This window comes from Cavia porcellus, unplaced genomic scaffold (assembly GCF_034190915.1).
Source record: "Cavia porcellus strain 051 isolate PalLab524CR breed Dunkin Hartley unplaced genomic scaffold, mCavPor4.1 scaffold_7, whole genome shotgun sequence".
Lineage (NCBI taxonomy): Eukaryota > Metazoa > Chordata > Mammalia > Rodentia > Caviidae > Cavia > Cavia porcellus.
Window position 1 is genome coordinate 62,135,766 of NW_026947490.1, and position 6,000 is coordinate 62,141,765.

Consider the following 6,000-nt stretch of genomic DNA (forward strand, 5'->3'; position numbering starts at 1 on the left):
GACTGGGAGTAGCACGGTCTGTGAGTGTGCCTGTGAGTGTACCTCTAGGAGTGTGCCATTTGATGAGCAAACATTTCTAAGTCTTAAGTTGCTAAATGAGTGGTGTCTTAACTGCAACAGTACATTGCGCCGAATCACAGGATAGTGTTGTTTGCGCTCTTGCTTTCTCTCTCTCTCTCTCTTTCTCCCTCTCTCTCTCCCCCCTAGCATCTCTAACTCTGGTTGCTCTGATGAACATGTAAGAGCTTTGGATGACTCTCACCAACTAAACTTTTATTTACATATAAAGGAACATCTCTTGGATAACTAAAATCTGCAAATGACACTTACACCTGTATACCTGGAGGTGGATTAGTGACCCCAGTGTCATAGGCTTGCCAATCACATACAGTCACTGGTGTTCAAAGCTTCAAAACTGCTAAGTATTTTCTATCAAAGATCATCTCCCTGAACTAAAAGGAAGCTGTTCACTTTCAACTCCCACATTAAACAACAAAAGAGAGGTAATACTAGGAAAAATTAAACAGAACAGTCTGTAAATCAGAACAATTTCAAGCAGGGCATGGTGGTGAATGCCTGTAATCCCAGCACTCATGAGACTGAGGCAGGACTGCAAAGCTGGAGGCCAGTCTGTACTACACAGTATGTTCAAGGTCAGCCTGAATAGTATAGTAAGACCTAGTCTTAAAAATAAATTTTAAAAAAACCTCAAAAAAGTACCTAGATCAATTTACACAGAAAATGTGTGGATAAAGGTAGTTCAGTGAAAGTCAAAATTTCTTTTTTTTTTTTTCTTTTTCATTCTTATCGGTACCAGGGATCGAACTCACGACCGCCTGCCCACAAGGCAGGCGCCCATGCCACTGAGCTAAATCCCCAGCCCCGAAAGTCAAAATTTCAACCAGTACAAAAATACTACAAATTTACTACAGAACGAGTTAACTTAATTCTTTCTTCAAAATAATTAAGTTCACAACAACTGAGAGAAAATATTCCTCATCCCCTTCCTCCAAATGATTCAACTAACAGGGCTCAAGTTACACAACAATTGTTGAATAACCACGCATGGGAAGATTCAAGGGCTGATCCTATCATAAATTTACAAAACTTAACTGATAACCCATAAATGAAAAAGACTTTTTTAATCAAAACCAAACATTTTTCCAGCCCATACAAAGACACAGCAGATGAGATGGAGCAGTGCAACCTTATATAAAGTCTGGCAAAAAGAAAAGCTTTTAAAACAACTCACAGATAGTTTATTTATCTGTAAATGAAAAAACTCAGAGGACAGAGACCAAATCAGAAAACAGTACCCCAGCAGTTTTCTTTTTTGCTAATTTTTTAAAGTATACTCATTTTATTTTACAACTTTTAACTACTATTAAATATTCTAAGAAATACAAGACATCAAAGCAGGTCAAGGATGCTACCATTTGTGCAAAAGTGAGGAGAACAATACACAAATACAGTACTTGCTCATAGGTGCAAAAAATATCTTTAGAGCCAGGCGTGGTTGTACATAACTATAATCCCATCTTCAGGGAGGCTGAGACAGGATGATCACAAATTAGAGCTCAAAGCCAAGCACAGAAGTACATGCCTACAACTCCAGCACTCAGAAAGCAGAGGCAGGAGGAATGCCCAGAGTTTGAGGCCAAACTGGGCTACACACTGAGCTGAAGGCCAGCCTGAACTACATAGCAAGATCCTGTCTCAAAAAATAAAAATAAAAATAAAGCAGTGGGCAGGAAGTTTGCTCAATGCAAAGACCTTGATTTTGATCACCAGCAACACAAAAAGGCAGTATCTTTGGAAAGATATATAAGGAACTGCTAATACTGACAACAAAGGAAACCAGGTAACAAGGACAATGTGGATGGAGATTTTAACACACCCTATTTAACATTTGAAATTTTGAACACCAAAAGATAAATCCTAATGCACTGCATTTCCATCCTTTTCCACTAGAATTTTCATTCTGAGAGGGCAGAGTTTTGTCTGTTTTTTTAACTACTGTCTCCATATTGCCTGCACCACAGCTGATGCTGGAAATCATTTCTTGAATGAATGACATCTAGAACTTTTAACTTAACGACTTGTAGATCCTAGTGCCTGCTCCTCAGCTCCACTTGAAGAACCAGCTCTCATCAATCCAACTCTGTCCCTATAACCTATTTCCCTTACCTCAGTATACAGCGTCACCATCCTCCTGATGAAGAACTCAGGAGATGCCCAGCCCCAGCCAACTGCACACAGATCCAAACTGTGACCAGTTCAATAAATCCCTTGAATGCCCAAACACGTCACAGAAACCCGGCTGTCTCTTAGCAGCCCATGGCTACCACTCTGTCCATCTCCGTTTTTCTGTTCCTCTTCAGTCAAAACTCAAAGGGTGAATCAGACCAAATACTCTCGGCTTTATAAAATACTCCAATATCTTTTCAGGATACTTTAAGAATTAAAAACAAGGGGGCTGGGGACTTAGCTCAGCGGCATAAGCGCCTGCCTTGCAAGCAGGCAGTCGTGAGTTCGATCCCTGGTACTGATAAAAACGAAAAAGACAAAAAAAAAAAAAAAAAGAAAGAATTAAAAACAAACTCCTTCGGACAGTAAAATATGAACTTTTCTCACCAAGGTCCACCTTATCCAAGATGCTTTTGGCTTGATAGCCCCAAGACCAGTATCATATCAAGTTTTTCGATGCACAATTTCCCAAGAAATAAACACTCTTTCATCAGAATTTCCAAAAGGCAGATTAAAGCATGAGGTGAGTTCAATCCCTGATACCACAAAAAAAAAAAAAGCCAAAAGGCAGATTCAGACAAGTGTGGTAGCACACACCTGTGTCCTAGCACTTAGGAGGCTATAGGCTGAGGCAGGAGGATCCTTGGGAGTTCAAGCCCATCCTGGACTACAGAGTGATTTCAAGGCCAGACTCCACAATAAAAAAAATAAAATAAAAAAGCCTAGATTCTTCATCAGGTTAAAGGTCACCTCAGAAGGGCCTTTCTTGACTACAGTGTATTATGTGAAATAATCTTCCCCCAGTCACATCTCCATACTTTACTTTCTTCATAGCACTTAACTTCTCCAATATTTTTTTTTCTTATTGTGTCTTTCCATCTCCAAGCAGAACTACAGCTCCAAGGGGGTAGAAATATCACCTCACTATGTTGTATCTCTAATGTCTGCAATCTTGCTTGGTGTATGTGTTGAATACTTAATATTTAAGGCAAAACTAGGAGAAGGTCCACAACATTTAGTTTAACTTACTAACGATAAAAGACATGCATAAACTCTATTTACAAAAATACTTAAAGTCACCAGAAAGTATGGGTAATATGAAGAGTATGTCAGATACACATGAACATCTAAACATTCAGAAGATGCCTCTTTGATGGCAGACACCTGTAATCCCAGCCCTCTGGAAAGCTGAGGCAGAATTATAAGTCAAGCTCACCTTAGGTAACTTAGTGAGACCCTGTCTCAAAATTAAAAAAGGGCTCGGGATGTAGCTGATGATGTGAAGGCTCTGGGTTCAATGGACAGTACTGCAAATAAACAAATTTTCAAAAGATAACAATGCACATTGTAGACATGTTTCCCACTCATACACAGAATCTGAAAAAAACATAACTCAAAATACTATGCACATACAATTGTTACATCATCTGTGACTCTTTTGGAAGGGTTTTCCAAATCATGAATATGGGCAAAAGAGGTACAGAATAACTAATCAATTATTTTGCCTGTCTTGAAAAGGTACAGGAAATAGAACAGTAATCATTTCTCATTTTTCCTACGAACAAAATAGTCTGTTCACATAGTAGGTCTCATTCAAAGATTTTTATATTATTGAAAAGCCAGAGTCAATAGTAAATGTTAATATTTTCTGGTTACCTGCAAACAAAAGTTTCAGAGTAGTGTCATTCAACTGGTAACAATAATCATGAGGAAAAGAGAACTTAATACACAGCCTACACCCCATAGATGTTATAGTTGCATGCCCATAATGGTAGGGAATGTATGGGCCAGACTATCCAGTGTGTAAGCAAGTCTAAGTCTGAGGACTTATTTCACCAGCCCCTAAGTGTAAACAGGAGGTCTCGCATGCACAGAGAATCCTCCTTCTCAAAGCTATCAATCCTTGCAGTCTGCGAAAACAAAAGTGAAAATACTCGTGGTGAGGATGCATGGGATTGATGCCACCACCACCACCCCAACAAGGACTTCTGCACCCGTGTGGGTTCGGAAATCAGCAGAAGCACACGCACCTCACCTTCCCTCTCTGGGAGGAAAATGGGGCCGAGGGAGGGCGGCGAGGGCCGGATCGAGGAGGCCGGGATCCGGTCCCTGGATGGCCGGAATACGGGTCAGCCCTCCGGGGAGTCGAGGTCACTGACAGGACACCACCTCTCCTGGCCTCCCCCTCGCTTCCGTCTTCCCTGAGCCCTCCAGCCCCCAACTCCTGTCCACCATCCCCGCCACCCAAGAACCGGGAAGTTTCCCGGCGCCTGCGGCCCGGCTCTCCAACTCTTTGCGGGGTTACCTTCCGCAGAAGCAGGACAAGGGGCAGGGGCAAGGGGAGGGGAGGCACCCGAAGGAGCGAAGGACGAGCCCCGGCGAGGAAGGTGGGCGGCGGCGGCGGCTGTCAGCTCGCGTCCCCGCTCACCGCGCTGCCATTACTGAGCGCCGAGGCCGCCTCCCGCCGGGCGCCGCCACCCTCCCGGGGACGCGGGGGGAGCCGAGCCCGCGCCGGCGCTCACGAGCCTCCGCAGGAGCCCCGCCACCCAGCCTGGCGCCGTTCCTGGGGAAGAAGACACAGACGTGTCGATCACAGGCTCAATAAGTCAATCGTTCTCACCACTGCCGGCTGCACTCACCACAGTCGTCTGCTTCCGCTGCCGCCGAAGGCCCCCACGGGAAGCAATGGTAGATTCCACACTACGGCAAGCGCTGGGAGCCCAGATTCCTGAGATTTCGAAGGCCACGGAAGTCGACCTACGCAGGGATACCCGGGGGTATGCACTTGTCAAGGAGAAGATAGTGCGCCGAGCTCAAAAGGCACCGTACGCACCGAGTTATGGGACAACTGACAAATTAAACATGGTGTTTTCAACAGAAGTGTTTCACCTTGGGGCATCTCAGACTTGCCTGAATATTTTTTTAAATTACTGGGGATCGAACCCAGGATCTTCACACTAAACTACATGCCCAGCTCGTTTTTATACCTATTTTTATGACAAGGTCTCGCCAAATCGTCCAGGCTGGACTCGAATTTGCGATACTCCTGCCTCAGCATGTCAAAGTGATGGAATTACAGGAGTGTGCCACCACTCCTGGGTCTGCGTGAATGCCTAAAACACCACACACCACTAACCCCTTGCCACACGCACCCATGAGTTTTGCAGATAATCCAGACTACTAGATTATAATTATAATCCAAACTCCCCTTCCCTCTAACAAGCTCCATCTCTGATGGATTTTTATGTATAGACTAACTCAGGGACATTCTCCTGCCTTAAGAGTTTAAAGGGCAGGGGCTGGGGATTTAGCTCAGCGGCATAAGCGCCTGCTTGCAAGCAGGCAGTCGTGAGTTTGATCCCCGGTACCGATAAAAAAGAAAAAGACAAAAAAAAAAAAAAAAAGTTTAAAGGTCAGTAGTGACAGAAATGTAAATGTAAATGTACCCAACATATTTCCAAATGCACAAACCACAAGGGAACAAAGGCCCAGCGTGGTTTGTTAATTGCCTTTGATGACCAAAATGTCAGTGGTCAGTGATTTGTGCATTTGAAGCAAGCATTTCCCTTTTGGATCCTTTCTTCTAAACTGTGCCAATCCTTCAAAGCCCATTTAAAAGCCTGGATCCTGACCTGATCAAACCCCATCAACAGGCACCTGGAATGCCAGCACTTGGAAAACTGAAGCAGGAGGATCACCATGAGTTCGAGGCCAACCTGGGCTGCATAGTGAGTTCAAGACCAGCCTGGACTA

The 6,000-nt window shown here is 43.9% G+C and overlaps 1 protein-coding gene across 6 annotated transcripts in view; it reads right to left on the minus strand.

The window, feature by feature from the left end:
* The window catches only part of Cul2 (cullin 2), a 99,796-nt gene extending 95,091 nt beyond the window's left edge, over positions 1–4,705 (minus strand). For 2 of the 6 annotated variants that reach the window (XM_063253686.1, XM_063253687.1), the window contains exons 1-2: positions 4,553–4,705; positions 3,464–3,554 (exon numbers count right to left, since the gene is read on the minus strand). The gene's annotated coding sequence lies outside the window, so the exon portion shown is untranslated. Of the gene's footprint in view, positions 1–3,463; positions 3,555–4,277; positions 4,363–4,552 lie in introns of those variants that run through there. The other 4 variants (XM_063253688.1, XM_063253689.1, XM_003468623.5 and 1 more) reach the window with 3 other exon arrangements.
* Positions 4,706–6,000: the final 1,295 nt, after the last annotated feature.